The sequence below is a fragment of the Condylostylus longicornis genome, unplaced genomic scaffold (assembly GCF_029603195.1).
Source record: "Condylostylus longicornis isolate FDR11 unplaced genomic scaffold, ASM2960319v2 ptg000216l, whole genome shotgun sequence".
Classification (NCBI taxonomy): domain Eukaryota; kingdom Metazoa; phylum Arthropoda; class Insecta; order Diptera; family Dolichopodidae; genus Condylostylus; species Condylostylus longicornis.
In genome coordinates, this window is record NW_026578183.1 from 203,206 (window position 1) to 225,946 (window position 22,741).

Genomic DNA, 22,741 nt, shown 5'->3' on the forward strand with positions numbered 1-22,741 from the left:
GCATACCGAGAGGTAACGATCAAGTCGAGCGCTTAAATCGAAAAATGATATCTGTTTTAACCAAATTTTCCCTTGAAGACCCTCTAAAATGGTACAAACGCGTTCCAAAGTTACTACGTAATTAATATTCGACTCTACATCGAACTATTAATAAAACACCATTTGAAGTTATGTTTGGCGTACCTACGAAAAGCCCTTAAGGTTCAAATTTGACCAACTTACTCATAGAAGCTATGGTAGAACAAAATAAAACAGAGAGGTATTAACAAAAATTACAAGTAAATCAAAAAATTCATGAGATTTCAAAATAACAAAATTTCAAAATATTATAACAGAAAACACAAAAAAGGACGTAAATATCAGATTGGTGAATTTGTTACAATTCACCGCACGCAATTCGGTGTTGTTATAAAGCTCCAGCCGAATTTTTGAATCCGTATGAAGTGACCAGTGTTAATAAGAATTGTCGATACGAAGTAGCTAAGATTAGGGATTATGAGGGTCCAAATAAAACAAAAATGTCAGTCGATGGCATGATGAAGCCATGGGCACACGAATCCAGCGATTCGCGTGATGATGAAGAATCCTATGAAACAGAAGATGGTCAAGATGGCCAAGTTGTGGGATCTGCATAGTCTCATTTCAATAAATCTGTTAAAATTTAAAATCATAATGTACTATTTTGAAATCTATTGTAAACTCTTTGTTTATATTAAAATATTTAACAAAAAATTATAAAATTATACTTGCAAGTGTCAAACCGTAGGTATAAAGTATTAAATTTTGGAAACGAAAGATAAAAATTCAATAGGAAAAAAAGTCAAAGTTGTATTAAATCCTGTAAATGCGTAAAAAGTTATTTTGAATCAAATAATAAAGCAGATTCAAGAATAAAAATTTTGGTGAAGAAAGAAGAATCGCCTGGCCTTAGCCATATATATTTAAAAGATGTAAAAAAAGGGAATGAATGTATAATTTTATTCAATAAGAAATAGTATTGATTATGCCATCATCCACTCTATCATATTATATTATAATATTTACAAAAACAATGGTGTTAGCGTACTATTTATATAGTTAACCTGTACATTCATGCGTTATATGAATATTTGAGAAGGATAAATATTCTGTAAAGTAAAAACAACTGCACACTGACACAATACCAACAATTTATATGTAAAATTAAAAATTCATCAAATTGGAAAAAAAATTTTGGTCTTGGAAAGTTGACATTTATTTCTACAACTTGTTTCGAGAAGAATGCGAAGTGTTACGCAAATTTCCTTTGTGTTTTGAAAATAACTACATAATTATGAATTCGTATTGTAACTCTCACTTACAGAAATAGATTATTTTAGAATATATATGTTTATTTTATAAAAAATATGTAAAAATTACCCCCATAAGGTGTTACTTTGTAAAAAATGATCACAAAGAGTCTTGGGCGTGGAAGAAGGGCAAAGGGGGTTGAGTTCTTGCATTTTCTCGTACTCTACTCGTAAAACCATATCTAATGCCTTTCATACCTAGTCTCTAGATCTTCTAGAATACTCACAACAACATAGAAGTAGCTTGCAGAGTACTCACAGAAGTCCAAAAACAGAAAGTTAAGTCACGCAAAGAGTATATAAAATGGTTTTATATAGCTACATTGCTCCAAATATGAAATCATTTTTTATACAGGGTAAGGTGACAATAATTTCAGGGATGATTTTTTGATCAATTTTCAGCAAAAAATTGCATGGCTGACGGAGGGATGCAGATATACTTGTTTTCGAGCTACACCCTGTTGAAAAAAGGTATCGAACTTTTCCTGCATATAAATAAATGCTTATTTCGGAACCGTATAACATGGAGTTATCATCAAGTGTTTGTTTTACAGGCAATTGATTTTTTCTTTATTTTTGGTCCTACAAATAATTTGATTTAAGCCATAGTTTTCGAGATACAGCTCGTCAAAGTCAAAAAAATTTTTTTAACAAAACTTTAATATTTTGTTTAATATTTTTAATTTTTTTCGATGCGGTACGACGAGATCTAAAAGTTAACCCAAATAACATTTTCCTCTATCTCTCATAGTGTTTTCAGTAAAACGTGTTAAATGTGTTCAAAAAATCTGACGTGGTCACCACATGACCGACCACAATGTGTATTGTTTAGTTGATTGAAAGTTTTACAGAAGACTATAAGAATGCCTTTTAAACACTTCTTTACAATTTTAAGGACACTAATAAGGTTTTAGTTAACTTACCTAGAAAAATGTGAATTTAGCTCTCAGTAGAGTTTTCTTTTGAGCCCTCCGAATTATACGAAAAGTTCGTCAGTAACTTCTAGAGACAACCAGATTTCAAATATTAAATTTTAAGAAATTCCGAATTCACGAAATTCCATAAATATGGTAAAAAATGTGAAATCGGCCCCCAAGTCAGTTTTCGAGCCCTAATCTTCCCAAAATTTTTAGATTCATTGTTTCAACACCTAGAATTTAAATATGCAAAATTTGTTGCCATCACATACACAATGCGGTTGGCGAAAATATGACAAAAATGCATATTTCATACATTTCATATAAATTCCAAATTATACACACCAAACAAAAAAATCTGATGTGGTCAGCACATAATCGACCGCAATGTGTATTGTCTAGTTAAGTGAAAGTGTTACAGAATATTATAAAAATGTCTGTTAAATACTTCTTTCCAATTTTTAGAACATTAGTAAACTTATAGTTAACATACCTAAAAAAATGTATATTTGGCTCTTAGTAGAGTTTCGCTTTGCGCCACCCGAATTGCTTGAAATGCTCACCACTTAGTTTCGGTAAGAACCAGAACTCAAATATCAAATTTCAAGAAATTCCATCAATTTGTCCCGTAGATATGGTGAAAAATGTAAAATCGGCCCGCAGATCAGTAAAAATTAAATCGACTAAACACTAAAGTCCTGTTTAGTCGATTTAATTTTTATCGAAATAAGCTGAATTTCAGCCGCTTCTATCTTGAATAGAAGCCTTTTATTTTACGACTCGTATAATGTGTCAAATGAGCCTCCGACCGCAAGTAAATATCTATATTTCTCGTTTTGAGAAAGACCTCCAATTCTTGTTTCTTATTAAGAACACAATTAGCATTCCAAGTTACTATACGCACCTCATTTACGTCCATCTTTTTTTAATTTTTTTGGTGTCCCCGTATACATTTCAGTGTATGCATTTTCTATTTTTAATAATCTTTTGGAGATCTCGTCAATTCTAATCAACATACTATGCATCATTTGCATAATGTCTGCATCAGTTCTTTTTATTTGTGGGGTTTTGTTCTCAGGTTCCTTCATTTTCTTTTTTTGTGGGGTTTTGCTTTGAAGCGGTTGTGAATAAGATACTCCCTTAAACACCCTACTAGGTGCCGTCATTCTGTCTATTTTTGGAGTTCCTTGTTCATTAAATTTAACTTGGTTTTGTTTGGTTTTATTCTTTTCCAATCTTCTTTTTTGCAACTCTTTTGCAACCAAACAACCCCGATAGCTAACAGGGTGTGCCTCATTGCAGTTCGCACATTTGGGCTGAAAATTATCCTTCTTGTTGCACTCTGCTGTCATATGATTACCAGCACATTTTACACATCTAGCCTCTCTTTGGCAAAACTTTTGTGTGTCCAAATCTCTGGCATCTCTTGCATTGCGGAATGGATTTGCTGCTTCTAAGAGCTTCAATTTTAACTCTCCTGTGCTGTAAGTATTCTATTTTATAGATTTGGGTTATCTCTTCCGAATGGTCAACAAAGAGCGGAAGTTTTACTGAAATTATCCATTTTCTTTCTTCCTTTTGATTTTATTTACAACATCTAGACATTTAAAGCCTTTGCTGATAAGCTCTGTTTTTATATCCTCTGGCTCACACGATGGATGGAGATTTCTAGCCATAACTTTAACAGGCCTTGTCAGTTTATTCTCATACGTGTGCCATTCCAGTCTAGCCTTATTTATAGCTTTTGTTAGTAATCTGTATTCATTTTCATTTTCCACATATATTTTTAATTGGTCATTATTCATCATATTGACGCTAACGTTTATTCTTTCTTCTTTTAATACCTTAACTATGTGGGAGTAGTTCTTAATGTTGCTTAATATAACCGGAGGAGGCATGTGTTTTTTTGATTTTCAGCCTTCATTTTAGGCTGTTTTTTTGATTTTCAGCCTTCATTTTAGGGCTGGTTTCATTATTTTTTCTAACTGTCTTCTCTGAATTTATTTCAGAAGACTTTTTCATTTTTCGCTTCTTTGCATTATTTTTTTGGATCCAGTCAGTTTCTCTAGCCAGTTCTTCCTCGTCGGTTTCATATACAACTAGTTAGATTTTCAAGATATAGTCCAAATTAAAGAAGAAGAGAAAATTTGTCCCAAAAAAGAAAAACTTAGGGTACTTGATGCAATTTATTGATCCTTTGGTTCACAAATTTTACAAAACGATTTAGATTGGAGACCTAGGAGTTTAAATGGAGGGAGAATAAAAGATACTGTCACCTTTCTTAAATTTAATGAAACAATTATTTTTAAATTTTTAGAAATCATTTTTACTTGAAGTTTATTCATTTTTTACCTCAATTTATGTTTTTTGTGACAATGATTTGAAAAAAAAGTGAAAAATCAAATAACGTAGAAATAATACATATATTTCTTCCCTTTTCAGCTTAAGTCGACTTAAATTTGACGAAAATGCAAAAGTAATTTTTCACAAATCGCCTAAGTCGAGATATGCTTTGCAAAGTGCTTTTTATAAATTTTGTATAACCGCCAATCTCACCTTTCTCATAATTATGAGAATAGTAAAAAAAATTGTTTCAAACAACTTCATAACTTTTTTCAAAATTTAATTTAAAGTTTTAAATGCATTTATCTCGAAATCAATAAAACAAACTTCAGTCGTTTGTGCTTGAAGCCACTGATATATCAGTGGCAAGAAGTTTAATGTACACTTACATATGTTTTGCTTACTAATACATTTTGCAGCAGATCACGAAAAGAATACATAACCAAATGCGCACGTATATACTTATTATAAAACAATGTAGATAATGTTAAAACTTTACAATTTTCTTAAGAAAGTGATCACTTTTTGTTATAACTCACACTTCCAAATATGAATTTACACACAATATTTATACAACTAAAAGTAAGTAAAAAATTACCCCTACCATATGTAGTACCATTTTGTAAAAAACGGTTACAAAGCATCTTGGGAGGGGGTGAAGGGGGAGGGCGGGTGGAAATCTTGCTTATATATCAGTGGCCTCAAACACAAACCGCCTAACTCGAGTTAAGACAAAAATGAGATATGTTTACCAGCGAATTCTCCGTTTTGAGTTTCATATGCTCACAAAATTTGGTGATTCTACGACTGTTGTAGCCGGAGTTATTGTCGAATTCACACATGACCTAACTCGAAATGGTGGCTATGTGCACTTGCACTAATCGCCTAAATCGAGTTAAGAGCAGAAAACATCTTTTTTATGTTTTTCACAAACCACTTATTTCGAGATAGGCTATTGTTGCAAATCAAAATTAGTGACATTTTTTTTTTCATGTATGAATTTTTATAACCGCTTATCTCGAGTTAAGCTTTTGTTGCAAAATTAATTTTGAGTGTTTTTAAATATTAACTCGAGATAAGCGATTTGTGTAAAATAATAATTGTTGGTTGTTTAAACTCATCTCGAATTAGGCGATTATTGCAAATGCAATTATATTCCAAAAGGCTTCTTATGTTGAGTTAGGTTTTTATAACGCGTGCAAATAAGAATCAAAAACCAAAGTTAAGCGTTTAGTGTAAGAAATAATACATGATTAGTATAGAATATTTTTTAGTTTTTTATAATAAAAAATATTTTATAACGCTTAACATATTATTTTATGTGATATATAGTGTAGGTACTTTATGTCCATTGTTTAAAACTTGTTTACTATAGTTAAAATTAAATCTTACATTCAGGGACAAGTAAGATAGTTGTATTTTTTAACCCAAAATATAAAAGATGTACACAAGTTACCTGCATTTTTAATGCTCTAATTACCCAAATATTCCATGTTTAAGATTTGAATTTTTTTATTTAACAAATAATCTTGTAGGTCATTTCGTGGTTTACCTGCGACAAATGTTTTTTTCAATTGACGGAGTTCCCATGTTAAAATGACACGTGGCTAGCTACCTGATGGTAGATTGTTTTGCCTTTGTGGTCTAACATAATTGTATTATTAAACAAAGTGTTGTCTTATTACGCCCTTGTAAAACACATGTTATTAGGAAGATCAAATTTTTGTGTTAAACAAGAGTTTTTATTTTAATTATTGTACTACAAAGCAATATTTTTATTATAAACTAGTAAAACGCATTTTGTTAGAAAATTCAAATTATTATAATATGCAAGGGTTTTCAATAAATAAAATTGGTACGTCTGGGAATAACAATATTTTGTTATACCTTTTATTACTCATTTCCGTAAGATTAAATTTCTTCGATTTTCAAATATTTATGATATTTTTGTTATTTCGAAGGAAGTATTTTTTACAAAGACAGTTATTTATTATTGTTTTTAAATGTGCTGATGTTGGAAATTGTTAAATAATGCAAAAATTATCCAATATAAACTTTATTCACGCTTAATAAATGTACGTTAAAAGTTTTGGAACTTGCTAGGAGAGCTGAGATGATTGTGGCGGATGTTAGAGGTATTGAAATATATTTGAAACTAACATAACGGATTCAAAGTGTTTTAAAGCATAGAAATTAGCGAAACTGGTCCTAAAGTAAATAAACAAGTATTTACATAACAGATCTTACTTTGAAAACTGAAGTTAATACAGTTTTGAAAACCGCAATTGACTTTGCTCGTGGTGACTGTATTAATGATCCTGATTTTAAAATTGACAACATTCAAAAGCAAGTTTTCGGGTCCTATTGGGCATGTGAACATATCTGTAGAGATGAAAAAGTATGAAAGGCTTTCTACTTTTATTGTTTTAAGAAAAATCCTTTTACAATTTGCCGAACGGTTAGAAAAATTCGCTTAATTTTTCGCGACCGGGCTTCCTAAATGCACTCAAGTACATGAACGCTCGAAACTGACTCGTGGTCCATTTGTATGGAGTCTTAATTGAAAAGTAAATGCTGACAGCTAAAATAAAAATGTCGAGCAAACTTACAATATTCTTTGTTTATTTGATAATCAAATACTTATATACTCTATGATAGGAGAGCAAATTCCGAACCAATTTACTTTGCCACAACGTTTTACGGAGATCTATATACTTTTTACGGCAGAACTTAGAGAAAAACTGGCGAACAAACCATTTTCTATATGTAATTAATAATACGTCTCCAAGATTTAATTGTCACAAGTATCGAATTATTATTTTCTATACGAGTTCGAGTTCACTATCAAATTTGACTTTTCATTACAGTAGTTGTAATGACTCACACTCGATTTCATTTTGTTTTTGATTTAAAAATTTTAATTAATTCGCATTTAGTATCATTATGAACAAGTAAGAAGGTCATATGGACTATAGTACATAAATAAAATAACAAACACAAAACTCATAAACTCATTTTAGATATTACTTTATGTGCTCATTTTTACAATAATGTAACAACTTTGTCAGATCCGTTGCACAATGAAGCCTTTTTGTAATTGAATTACCTTTTGAAATTTTCTTAAGTGGAAAGAGTCGCACCACAGATTTCAAAAAATTGACTTCCAAAAATATTTTACAAGAACAGTTTATACAAAGATTTTTTATATTTTAAGACGAGGTGTTAACTAGTTAGATTTTCAAGATATACTCCGAATTGAAGAAGAAGAGAAAATTAGTCCCAAAAAAGAAAAATTTAGAGTACTTGATGCAATTTTTTGGTTTACAAATTTTACAAAACGATTAAGACTGGAGATTTAACAGATACTTATCCATATTTAGTTGGAGAATCCGAGAGAGAATAAAAGATACTGTCACCTTTCTTAAATTTAATGAAAAAATTATTTTTAAACTTTTAGAAATAATTTTTACTTGAAGTTTATTCATTTCTTACCTCAATTTATGTTTTTTATGACAATGATTTGAAAAAAAAGTGAAAAATCAAATAACGTAAAAATAATATAAGTATATATTTCTTCCCTTTTTAGTATAACTTAAGTCACCTAAAACCATATTTTCAGTTTTGCAACAACAGCTTAAGTCGACTTAAGTTTGACGAAAATACAAAAGTAATTTTTCACAAATCGCCTAAGTCGAGTTATGCTTTGCAAAGTGCTTTTTATAAATTTTGTATAACCGCCTATCTTACTTTTTTCATAATTATGAGAATACTATTAGTTGTTTTACTTCAGATTATGAGTTAATCGCTTCCTTTTCTAATTATCTTTCAATTAAAAAAAAAATTGGTTCAAAAAACTTCATAACTTTTTTCAAAATTTAATTTAAAGTTTAAAATGCATTTATCTCGAAATCACTAAAACAGACTTAAGTCGTTTGTGCTTGAAGCCACTGATATTATATTTTGTATGTATATTTTTTTAAAGCCACAAAACATCTGATGTCTTTGACAAAAGCTGACATTTATTTACGTAAAAATTATTTCGATTTTCCGAACCAAAAATATGTGAGTTCATTATAATTTTCAAATATTATTTATTTCTCGGTTTTTGTTTCTAATAATAATGTAAAACATATCATTTATTTCTTGGTTTGTGTTTCTAATTATAAAAAGTATAAAAGAAAAACGTGCTTTTGTTATATAAACATTTTTTCAGAAAACCTTAAAATAGAGCTATTTCGGGACAAAAAAGTTCCAATGTCATATTTTTCTGGGACCCTAGAGGCAAAACCCTATCTAATCATCTTCTTTGCATCTTTGTTCTTCTCTTCTGTTGATTAAAATTTTATTTGATTTTTTAAATCTACATTCTCTGCCTGTAATTTGCAGATCTCGTTTTTTAGCACCTTACAAAGACTCTCTAACTCAGTTATTCTCGAGTCCTGAGTATCCCATTTACGCTTCTGTATAAGATGCCTTTTCATATTACCCCCTTGGGTTTTAATTTTTTTGTTTTCCGCAAACTTATTAAACTTTTTCTCAAAGTTCTCTATCCTTTTTCTCTGCAATCACCAATGGGGGTGATCACATGACCCTCGATCACCTTCTAAATGGGTCCATCAACGCCGATCTGCTATGCAATAAGTGGTCTCCCCCGGAATCCATGAGACCAGCCTCCGAGAAGTGTGGATTTTCCAGCATTACTGGATTACCGCCTGAGGTTTTCGATCCTTGTGTTTTGTTCATTGCATTTGTTTGTTTTATTTCGGAGTTTTCTTCTCCTAGCCTTTGGGAATAATTCCCTCGTGCAAGACAGCACACATAATTTCTGCCGTCCCTCAGGGATCAGTCGCAGAACAGAGAGCCGCTCATTGTGAGTCCGTCGCGTCTGGATTTCCATTTGGATTTTAGTGGATTCTTACCACAAGCATACCTTACTGCGGATATTTCGTGGCCCGATCCGCCGGATATTATAATGATAATAAAAATTAATCAGTTCTTTTATCTATGAAAGCTATGAAAAATAATAACGATAAAAATTTATTTTTTAGTAAAATTCTAAGTCATAAAAAATTAGCTGATTTAAATTATATTCCACAATTCATGAACCATCAACAGCCACTTTAACATTTTTCTGTCTTCAGTATTGTCAATTATAAATGCCTTAATAGGGGTTTTGAAGTTAATAGGCCAAAAATCCTTTGTGATTTCACATTCAGATAAAATGTACTTGATTGAGAGCCTAACCTCACATCTACTACAATTTTCTGGCTCAATGTCCCGAAAGTGATATCTAGGAGTAAATAAAGCACAGTCTCAACCTGTTATACTTGATTGCATCTAATCTAATATTTTCTTGGCTGCAACATGTATCTTCCCTATCTAATCCCATCAAACTTAAATGTTGCCAAGTGGAATCCCAATGGTTTTTTCTGGATTTCTTAATAAATTTTTTTATTTGAGATTTAGCATAGATATAAGATATAAGATATAAGATAAGATATAAGATATAAGATCCATGGGAGAATTAAGAATCAATTTTGCTTCTGCATCAGCCTTTTCATTACCTGGAATTCTCACATGTCCAGGAATCCAGGCAACCCTTATTCGTCCATTATTTTTAAGAAGATTTTGAATAATTAAATTTTGCGGTTTTTTACTGTGATCTTGTATTTTTTAATTGGTTGACAAGGGCCAGATTATCAGTACAATAATGAATTTATCATTTTCAAAGTTTTCTATTAAATCGATTGCTTTTAGAACAGCCAACCTCTCAGCCACAAAAACTGGCACGTCAGGTGGAAGGACGTAAATTCTCATTAGAGGGTTGCCGTTAACTATGGCAACATCAACGCCATTATAATTCTTAGTAGCATCTGTAAATAAAAACTCTTTGCTACTAAAATTGTTTCTATAATTTAGAAATCTTTTTCTAGATTTAGTCGAAAAACCATAGAAATTTAATCCAAAATCAATTGTACTCATAACCAGCGACCTAGCTATTCCCAGGGCTGTTTCAGGAGGCGAACCACATCTTCTGCTACATAGAAATCTTAACAAACCAGTAGTTTCCTTCACTTTGTTAATCAAATTAATAGTATGTATTTTGTACTTTATTACAATGCCTAAAGTTCTTATATTGCTCTTGAAAGTCGCACAAGCACGTTTTTGACAAAAATGAATGACTTCTGTTTTATCGTTAGGAAAGCTACAGCCATTTTCTTTCGCCCAATCATCTAAACATTGAAAGCCTCGGTTCATGCTTCTCTCTCTTGTCATTCTATCAACTGAAAATTTATCATATGGTTGGGTAAAGTGGTCATGAAACATTAAAAAGTGTAGCAGACAAAGGCTACTCTATTTGTCATAAAATTATAAATATATTTTGCACATTTAAAACACCCTTTCCAATTTTTCAGAACTTCTAATATTCTTCTTTTGTGCGCGAAATCGAAAGCCTGATGAAGATTACAACTCACTAAATCCATGTGGCCTTTATTCTTAAGTTCTAAATTCGCAAAATAATCAATCTTCTGCATAATTGTTTGAGCGCCCCACATTTTTTGAAGCCGTGAATTGAATCACTTAATAATATTTGATGTGGAGCCTTATTCGGCTTTCTAATCGGCTTTAGTGTACAATTTTTCCAAACTTGTGCAATAGTACCATTATCAAGAATTTCATTATACAAATTTAAAAGCCGTAACTGAAAAGGAGTGCCGGATTCTTCTATCAATTTATACGTTATCCCATAAGGACCAGGAGTTAACCCTTTGAAAGATTTAATAATCGCTATTAATTCATCCCATGAAATTTTTTCCTCCAGCGAATCTCCCAAATTTGAATAAAAATCGCTTTCAGGAAATTCATATAGACTTGTCTTCAATGTTTGCAACTTGATGTTTTGACTGAATATAATCTCCAAAAACACTTGCTATCTTTGTCGAGTCAGTGAGAATTTCTCGATTTACCTCAATATGGATTTTACTAGAAGATTTTTCACTTTTTAAAAAATTCTTGGACTTTTTCCAAGGGCTAGAAAGATTGCAGTTTATTATACTATTGGCAAATTCTTCCCATTTCGTTTTTATGGCCTGTTAGATTTATTAAAGTAGTTCACCACGGATTTCTACTGAATGCCCTATACGCTTGATCATTTTAGTTTTTTAAGGCCCTAATACAGTCGTTATACCAAAAGGGGTTGTTCAAAGTATTTTTATTTCCTGTAAGCAGAATTGACTTATTAGCTGCTGTCCTAATGACTTTTGTTAAATTTGAAACTTTAGTATTAATATTTTTGGACTGTAATTTCCCTCCAAATTCTTTTGTTATTTCTAAGCCGAATTTTACTCTACTTAGGTTTTTTCATTATAAATCTACGTTTAGTTTTTGGTAATTTTTTAGAGCCTTCAAAATGATATTAGGAATATTAAACAGTAAATAGATTCCCTGTTAAATGAAAACGAAACTTTGCGCTATGAAAATAAGCACCTAAGACATGAGTTCCAGAAGACCCGAGTAGATCTGGAGATTATGAAACAGAAGAAATTTACTAATCAAAATAAGTGGTGTTCCAAATGAAGTTAGGCAAAACCCTAAAGTTGCGATAGCTAAATTGGTACAACATGTAGATTTGATAGTAGATGAAAATCAAATCAAGGATGTGTACGTCCTAAAAAATAAATCAATACGGTCAGGTGAGTCTGATAAAGTTATATTGAAACTACATAATCTGGAAACGAAAAGCAACATCCTAATGCATATGAAGAATAAGACTGTAACCACAAAAATATTTAATAATGAAACCAAGAATGCTAATAACATATTCAATGTCTTTTTTAATGAAAGTTTAACTTCATATTTTAAATACCTTTATAAGAAGACAATGGAGATGAAGAAAAAGAAACTAATTGCCGACCACCAAAAAATCTATTAGTCCATGTCAATAAATTTTTCGATAAGTTTTAAACACACCTAGAAAATCGAAAAAATATAAATAGTATAAAAATTGGTGATATGAATTTCGATATCAATGATATGGAAGATAGAAATGTTCTTATCTACAAAGGTATAGTGGAATCAAAAGGATATTCTATTTGCCATAATGCGATTACAAGATTTGGTGAAGACAAGGTCAAGGCATTTTCCAACAGCTGGAACATGCCTTGACCTTGTCTTAATCAAAAATGCGTCAGTCGAAATTGATATTTCTATATTTGATCTTGACTTATCTGATCATTATGGAATTTTAGTAGAATTATTGGATATAAATATAAATAATAATAATCTTGCAAATGAACAGCTGATGCAAAAACAATTTCTTTACAATAAAATTAAACAAGATTTGGTAAATGTCAAAATTTCAACATATGATATAAATCAATTCGTATAATATATAAATCAATCAGTGATTTATATGACATAAATCAATCAATAAAAAAATTGGCTGTACATACAAGAGCTTATTGGATTTCAAAATAAAAAAAATGAATTCTTCGGAAATGAAATGCTAGAAAATCATACGAAATACAATAAATTAAACGAATTTAACAGATTCTATGCAAAAGGAGCCGAAAATTTATCAAAAAATTTTGAACATTATTACATACCAAGTAGTACAACTTCTGAAATATTTAAGTTTTAACACCATCAGTCGTCAACAATGTCTCAATTTTATTACTAATATGCAAACACGCTTGTGGACAAATAATATACCGACATCAATTATCAAGAAATGTAAAACTGAAATAGTAGATAACTTAACTCAGTTGATAAACAAATCACTTTGTCAAGCTCAAATGCCCAAGTGTCTAAAAGCGTGCAAAATAGTTCCAATAGCTAAGAATACAGGAAGTTTCGAAAGCCCTGAAGATTTTCGACCTATTTCAATTGCACCAGTGTTTAACAAGTCTATTGAAACTATTGTTAATAAACAACTAATTGAATATTTAGAAAGTACAAACCTTCTTAATAAACAACAGTATGGTTTCAAAAGACAGTTTAGCACTGAAGCTGCATTATTTGATGTAATATCTAAGGTTCAAACTAGGTTGGATAAAAATAATAAGGTAGCTGCTGTTTTTTTCGACGTTAAAAAGGCATTTGATACGGTTGACAGAAATATAATGGCAAAAATATTACTAAACGCTGAATGTCAAGAAATGCAAATTGAGCTCGAAAAAAATAATTTCGGAGTAATTCATGGTAGCTCACTTGGACCAACGATGTTTTCTAAGTATATAAGTAGTCTGCTGAATTTAAAATTGGTGGCTAGTCCACATATGTATGCTGATGACCTAATTCAGGATCAACGAATGTACATCTAGAAAATATAATTCAGCAAGACATTAAAATGATTAAATTATGGGCGGATAGGCACAAGCTGACTTTGAATGCAAATAAAACAAAACTAACAATGTTTAAACGAAAGCCTGAAGATTATCTGGAAATAAGGTACAACGGTTGCCAATTAGAAATGGTGAAATATTATAAGTATTTAGGGGTTTTGGTAGATGAAAATTTAACATGGGCAAAAAGTCCAAAATAAGACAATAAAGAACTTATTTGGCTTTAATTTTAGAGCTGCTACTAGTGTAATTCATAGTGAAAATGAAATTCTACCGTTGAATTTGTACTTCGAATTTAAGATGGCAACACAGATACATATGATCATAACAAATAACAATACAAATAGTGAACCAATATTAAACAAAAATATACACTCCTACAACACAAGAATTGCCAGTAACATAAGAATAACTTCCTCCAAGGTTAGGTTTTGCAGATGTGATGCGATATATGACACAGCGTATAAAATTTATAATAAATTACCAAACGAATTAAAAGCGATCAAAAAAATTAGTTTATTTAAACAAAAAGTGAAATCACATTATTTAAATCAAATATAGTATTGTTTGTAGCGTTTTGTGTTTAAGTAATTTTTATACTTCACACATTTCGAATTAGTTACTCTAGAAAAACTAAGCGCGTAAATAAACTGTGAATAAAAACTTTATTTGATTTCAGAACTAATAAAATAAAAAAAAAATAAAGAATAAAATAATATTTCACTTCTTTCTATCGTTTGACTAATATTATAAAAATATGAACATAATCCTTTACGTTATCAGTCAAACTGCAGCGAAGTTTATCGGCTATATCTTTGTGCGCAAAAGGTAAATCTATTGTGCTATAGCATCCCATATTTGAAAGAAAAGTTGGTGAGTCATTGTTAAGAATAAATTTTTCGTCATGATCTTCAACCCATTTTTCCACTATTTTTCTTCTCCTGTTACATATTCGATTTCCGCATAGTTCATTTCTGCAGTTAAAAGCACCAAAAAAGGGACCAGGTACAGGGGCCCTTTCATAAATTCTTTGTAAGACTTGCTTATTAAAAGCATTTTTCGGCCGAATATATGTATTAATAATTGAGGTTCTGTTGGAAACGCCTGGCAATACAACCTTAACACCTATTGCTACCGCTCCAACACCCAAATTAATTTTATTGAAATCTTGGGCAGTATCTATTAAAAACAAACGCCTCCAGAGGAATGAATAGAATTTTTAAAATAACAATCATAATTTCGATATTTGCAAGGCATATTGGATTCCTTTAAATGGGTTTTTTGAAGACCCAAGATGAGAGGCCTATATTTATCAATAATGAGATCCAAATAATGTTTATTAGTTTGAAATCATTGTATATTCCATTGCATAATTTTAGTAGAAAAACCGAGAGACTTTTTTGTATTATGCGTAAAATTTACCATACTTCTATTAAACATAAGAATTACTTGTTATAGTTGAAATAATGTTAATTAATATTTTGTTATTAATGCAAAAGTTATTTTTATTCTGATTTTGAATAATGTTCCTATTTTGATGTTTTTTAATAAATTTTCTTTTAATTAAATTATCTTCAATATCTGAGTTTCCCGAAGAAAAATGATCGCTAGCTGAATTTAAAATATTTTTTGAAGAAAATTTATGATTTATGAATTATGATTTTAAAATTTGAAGCAGAAGAATTAACAGCATGTGATTTAGGTAAAGAAAAAAAGGCCTTATTTTTTCCCAGTCTGTGCTTTTTTAAGAGCAACTTGCTTATCAAAAGTACTTATTATATCTATATTTACATTACGTGAGGAATTTATAGCTTTATTTGTTTCAGTGGAGTTATTTAATTTTTTAGATTTAATTGATGTAATCGTTTCTTTACTATTGTTTACTAATTCGGGAAGTGAAGAGTTATTAACAGAAGGAGTGAGTTTTAATGGAGTTTTAAGTTGCGAAAATTTGTTAAATTCATTATATTTCTTGATCTTTGCGTATTATTATATTATCTGTGATTAATTAAATATATTCTTTTCTTTAATAAATGAAGAACATTCTTTTGAATATGCTGAGTGCCCATAATCGAAGTATGAACTAATGCAATTTATACATTTAAAGGACTCGCACTCTGTAGCATGTTCTTCAGGTGTACCTTTTATATCTTTAGAACATCTACTGCAGCGAGGAGTGGTTGTCTTGAAAAATTTAAACTTGTGTCCAATCCTGTGGGACAACTTGCATTTCAGTTGGGTGGGGTAGAATTTTCTAACATTAATTGTCAAAAAACCTACTTTTACCTCTTTAGGAGGGTCCGTGGTATCAAAGGTGATTTGCACTAGTTCAGAGTAATTTTCTTTGGTAATACCATAAAAAAAAATTATTTTTATACCTATAAATGCTGATAACGTCTTTGGTTTTTTCCTTATGGCCTTCCAAGATTTCGTTGTCAGTCAAACTTAAAAGATCTCTAGAATAAAAGCTCCCTTTCGATTGATTTAAATTGTTATTGGGCTCCACAGCAACACCAATATTACGTAGCTTTATTTGGTACTTCTATGATTATGTTCCCGTCCTAATTAAAATTCGGCTTAGTCTGGGAGCTAATACCAATAATGAGTTTTGAAACAATAAAAATTGAATGAACGCATCGGTTTCTCAGAATCAATTGACTTCATTGTTGCGAATCTTTTCTGACATAATTTTTTTAAACTAATCTCACTCGAGCCTAACACAGGAAATTCTTTTTCAAAATTAATTATTCCCGACGATTTCCTTTTCTAAAGTTTACTCGGCGAGTTTTGGGAATAATCCAGAGCAGCCACAGGCCTGAAGAAATTATTCGAAGTGCCCATTTCAGGGCCCGCCATTGCGAATGTTACTCAGGAGTACTTTTAATTTATTAAACACTTAGTTGTTAAATTAATTGTAGATTAAATAAATTAAAAATATATTATGCTTAAATCGAATTTTTATTTTCTATACAAGGGAGAATTTTTATTTTTTTATTAATATTTTAAAATTATTGTTTAAAAATTGAATCACAGTAAGCTATAATCTTCAACGATAAATTCAAATAAAATTATTAAAAATTATAATGTTGCCATAGCAACACTATAACCACTGTTTATCATATATAACTTTAATACAAAAAATCATAATAGTTAACTTTAATACAAAAAATTATATCACTACTTTAAATTATAATGTTTTAACCCAAGAAGTAAGTTAATTGTTATTTTTTTTTTTTTTTTTTTTTTTTTATTTTTTTATTGGTGTGAAAAGAAAACTTCCTTTTATTCGGAATAAAATACTTTTATTTTTCGCTAATATATTTCGTGCGCTACATACGCACTTTATCAAAGCTGATTTTCTTCTTGAGAAGAAAATCAGCTTTGATAAAGTGCGTATGTAGCGCACGAAATATATTAGCGAAAAATAAAAGTATTTTATTCCGAATAAAAGGAAGTTTTCTTTTCACACCAATAAAAAAAAAAAAAAAAAAATTATATTTCGGAAAAATTATCAACCATTGAAAAAAAAAAAATTTTTGATTAATTGTTATTATAAAATCACACTAATATTATAATGTTTTCAAGTCACCAACAATATTTTTAACAAATTTATTTACACCAAAAAAATTTTTTTAAATCATTGATCACAAAGAACGTCTTTACTCCATGATCAACCTACAACGAATGGTTTTTTTTTAATATTCTAAATTTGTACAAGTCAGTAGTAGTAATGCTAATAGTTGTAATAGTTATAATAAAATTTCAAACATTATCAGACTCTTCAATTAATTTTTACAAAAAAAAAATACAAAATTAAAAACGTTCGCTATATGTAAAATACAATTCAAAATAGTTCAATACAAATTTCATACTGTTTGTGCTTATTTCAACTTTCATTAACAAACAGTAATTTTGTTTTTGCTTCAAATTTTTTTTCAATATTATAACATTCTCTTAAGGAACCTGTTCTAGTAGTCTTATTCTAAATTTTGACTTATTTTACTAAAATATAATGAATTGTTAAGCTCCCAAAGTACAATTTTTTACGGAAAATGGGTAGACAAAAAACCCCATTAAAAAGAATTAATTTTGATAATTTCTATTCCTGTTATTAATTTTGAATCCATTTCTATTCAGATAAAATTTGGTTGTGGCTGTGCAAACTTTTTTGAATTAATTGGCGGTACATGTAGTATAGCGTGAACACAATATACTTTAACGGCTGTTGTAAGGCAGTTTCAAAACTGATTTTTCTATAATGTGAAAGCTAAGGATGATAATATTTAATACAAATACAGTATATGTGAAATACACGATACAGAAGCTCGATTTTGACGAGATTGGATCTATAAAATTTGACTATGTTATGATACTTCTGCAGCTACGTATATAAGCTTACAACATTACACAAACTTGTATTTAAATTTTCAAATAACAACATTAGTGGAAAACTTTTCTCAAAAATAAATTTATTTAGAAGTTCTTGGCAAATAAATTTGTCGTATTTTAATTAGACTCTTACGAAGCAAAAGACAAAATGTTGCAACATAACTGAAATTTAAAACTAAAATAAAACCTAAGTTCAAGTACAATGAAATCAGAACAGCCACGGGCTTTTTTTACCGGAAGTTCAATTTTTGGAGAAAAATATCTATATTATATTTTACAAGATTTTTCCAGTTCATGAACAGGTATACATATAATCTAATAAATAACAAAAACAAAAAAATGAAAATAGCAAAAGAGAATACTGGGTAGATACATTACTCAATTGATTATACATACTGTAAAACAAAAACAAAAAATGAAAAGCGAAAAGCGAAAGAGAATAAAAAAAGAGTAGTAATATTTTTTTTGTTTTTTTGCTTTACTACCACCATAAACAAAAATAAAAAGCAAAAGGAAGCGAAATATTTTAAATGAGTTAAGAAAGAGTAAAATAATCTTTTGTTGTTGTATTTAATATGGAATGGAATTAAAAAAAATAAAACTAACAATTGTGAGAGATATTAGAACACGAATAATGTTACGTTACGTACTTATCTAGATAACGTTGTTTAGAAGGAAATTTTTCGTTCTTAATTGTTAACTAATTCTTAAATTGAATTTTAATATATATGTAATTAACAGTGACACATATTACATCTTAAAATTTATTAAATTAAAAATATTTCCATTACTTTTATTTATCATTAGTATTCAAACCAATATGATATTTATGCATATACAAGTATATACCTGCATATGTATGCCATAACATTTACAAATTTTTCTAAACTTATTTTAAAATTGATTGCCACAATCCTGTTTTTACAACAGATAATGCTGCTTATAAGCAAACCACAGGGGCCCCTAGTTTTTTTAAATTATCCTAATACTTTTTTAAATTGGCGGCTTATGTATTTTCAGAGAAAATAATATTTGTTTGTTAAGTTCTGGCCATTCCAAAAAATATGCTTTTTACTTTCGTTCGGCCTTTAATAAGTAATTTTAAAACTTTTACGTTCTATAAGATATAAAATTTATATTTTATACGAAAATAAATCTTTATTTCTAGTGTCACTTCATTCTCACTCTAGATATCGAACAAAGCAGTTCATATTAAGTATATTGAATTAAATATATAATTTAAGAGCGATTTTGTTCGAGAGTTAAAAATAAAAAAAAAAATTTTACTGAAATTGAGAATTTACGAAAAAGAATTCATAGTGATATTGAAAAGACGGACGAAAATCCGTCCGATAATGTGATTATGGCTAAGAATCCAAAAAAAAAAAAAAAATTAAAGCTTTACCGCCTGTAAATCAGAATATTACTAATAACAATAATAATTATTGGGGTGTATTGCAAACACGTGATTGTGATGACGTTATTGAAACTGAACACAAGGTTCCAGAAAATAATAATAAAATGAAGATTCCACCAACTACTATATTAAAACAAAAAGCAAATTTTGTGCATGACATAATGTTAGAAAATAAAATTGCTGACTATTTTGTTAAAACAACTGTGATTGGAATTAAAATATTTTGTAAATCTCAAGAATGCTATGAAACTGTTTGTAAAATACTCCATGATAAAAACTGTGAATTTTTTTCTTTCGATTCAAACAAAACAAGACCTTTTAAAGCTGTACTTTCTGGTCTAGAAAGAATTAGTTGTGATGAGTTAAAAAATACATTAATAAATTATGGTTTAAATTGCTTAGAAATTAAACTTGTAGAAAAAAAAAAACTAAATTTGATAATAACTTAATTTTGTATATTGTTTATTTCAAAAATAATTCAATTAATTTAAATGATTTGAAAACTAAATTTTGTTATATAAACCACATAAAAGTTAGGTGGGAACGAAAAACTAACACAAATGATAAAAACACTCAATGTTATCCAAAAATTGTCATGTGAAAACATTTTGTCCCTTATGCGCTAGTAATCATCAAGCAACAGATTGTAAAAGCGAAATTAAATTATGCGCCAATTGCAAAGGCAATCACTATTCCACGGATACAAATTGTCCAACTAGAAATACGTATATTGATGTCACTACCCGTAAAAGAAAAAAATCGATACGCAATAGACCACGTTCCGGTGTTCTACTGAATAGTAACTACAATATAAACTTCCCAAATAGTTTGAATGTAAATAATATGAACTCGCAGATACAACAACAAAATACGCAAATACCATGGAATAATATTCTTTCCAAACCAAAGCAGCAATGATATCAATAATAATGTTCTGAACAACACAAATAATAGTAGCAATAGCAACAACAATGTTATCAGTGGTAAATATGTATAATAATAATAATGTAAATAATCTCTTTTCAGTAAATGAAATTATTGACCTGACAAATGATTTACTTTCTAAGTTAAGTGTATGTAATAATAAGCATCAACAGCTTATGGTAATAACTGAATTAGTTGTTAAATATATCTATTCAAAATAATGAATATTATTACCTGAAATGCTCATTCCATATCAAATAAAACAGATGAATTTTTTCATTTTATGAGTTCAAATAATATTGGCATTGGTTTAGTATGTGAAACATGGCTTGACAATAACAAAAAGTTTTACAATTCTTCATATAAAATTTATCGCTCTGATCGTATTAGTTGCAGTGGTGGTGGTGTTGTGTTAATTATTGCAAAAAATATAAAACATAAACTTATACCTAGACTTAAAACTAAATTGTTTGAAAATATTGGTATTCTTGTCAGACAGTGAATCGGTTAAGCTATATTCTGTGTACTTTTCTGGTAGTGTGAAATATTTGAGAAGTATTAATTTTTTAAATACGGACAGAAGACATATAAAAAACATATTTAAAGCTGATCTTTCTGTAATACCAAAAATAAATGACAGGTACTTAGTTCATGGGGATTTAAATTCAAAGAACCAATCTTGGAATTATTTGAGAGCAAATTGCTGGGGTAATATTTTAAATGATAAAATAAAAACAAATGGGTTTTCACTACTTTTTTCTCCTGACTATACGTATATACCCACAAACAGTGATTTTAGTCCTTCAAATCTTGATTTATTTCTTACAAATGTTCCTGAACTTTGCTCTCAACCCAAATCATTAAACGCACTTTCTTCTGATCATTTACCTGTTCAGCTAGAAATAAATCTGAATTCTGTAAATTGTGACAGTATATTTTTAGATTATAAAAATGCGAACTGGAAAACTTTTCAAAATGACATCACTACAAAATTAATTGAATTAAATGAGTCTGATTCTTTTACCTATACTTATGTTATAGATAATATGATATCGTATCTAACCAATTCTATTACTGAAGCCTGTGAATTAGCAGTACCACGAAAAAACCTGCTAAACATCGATTACAAGTTACCTGATAGTATAATTGCATTAATTAGTGAAAGAAACAAAATTAAAAGGAAATAGGGTCGTACTGGAGAAAATATTTTTTATGCCCGATTTAAACATTTAAATAACAAAATTAAATTTAATATTAGAGAATATAGAAATAAGAAATGGTCTAATTTGCTAAAGGGTTTTGAAAAATCTTCAAAACCATTTTGGAAAGTTACAAAAATTATAAAAAGTAAAAAGAAACACATTCCTGCTATTGAAGATAATGATGAAATTTACCTTACTAATATTGAAAAAACGAATGCTCTGGCAACCCACTTTGCTAATAAGCATAAAATGACTGAAAATCTTGAAAATAGTGAAACAGATAGTACAGTTCAAACTGCTGTAGATAGTATTATACAATTATTTCTCATTTTAAAATGAACTGACGAACAATTTGGATTTAAATCAGCCCATAATACAAACCATCCGTTGTTAAGAATAAAAAAATATATTAAAAATAACTTAAACACACAAAACTCTATTGGACTGATTTCCCTTGATATAAATTCCGCTTTTGACACCGTCTGGCACGATGGTTTACTCTATAAGATGCAAACGGCAAATTTTCCCTTATACTTAATAAAAATTATTTAGGATTTCCTACATAATAGGGAATTTCAGGTTTCAATTCACAATACAAACTCAAATAGACAAAATATTACTGCCGGAGTTCCGCAGGGCTCGGTATTAGGACCAATTTTATATAATATATACATACACGACATTCCTAGATTAGTACATAAATCTTTCAATATTTGCGGATGATACGGCGGTTTACTGTTCTGACAAGGATTCCAATAAAATTTTAGAGACACTCCAAACTGGTATTAATACTTCAATTAAATTTTTTGATAAATGGAAAATTTTAGTAAATGCTGAAAAAACAAATGCGATATTTTTTACAAGAAAAAGAAAATCT

General features: G+C 29.4%; 2 protein-coding genes across 2 annotated transcripts in view; both read right to left on the minus strand.

Annotated features, from left to right (window-relative positions):
• The window catches only part of LOC129616468 (uncharacterized), a 210,737-nt gene extending 194,338 nt beyond the window's left edge, over positions 1 to 16,399 (minus strand). Inside the window, exon 1 of the mRNA XM_055532108.1 lies at positions 16,311 to 16,399. The gene's annotated coding sequence lies outside the window, so the exon portion shown is untranslated. The remainder of the gene's footprint in view (positions 1 to 16,310) is intronic.
• The window catches only part of LOC129616470 (uncharacterized), a 68,584-nt gene that overhangs the window by 4,489 nt on the left and 41,354 nt on the right, over positions 1 to 22,741 (minus strand). The gene's annotated exons all lie outside the window — the stretch shown is intronic.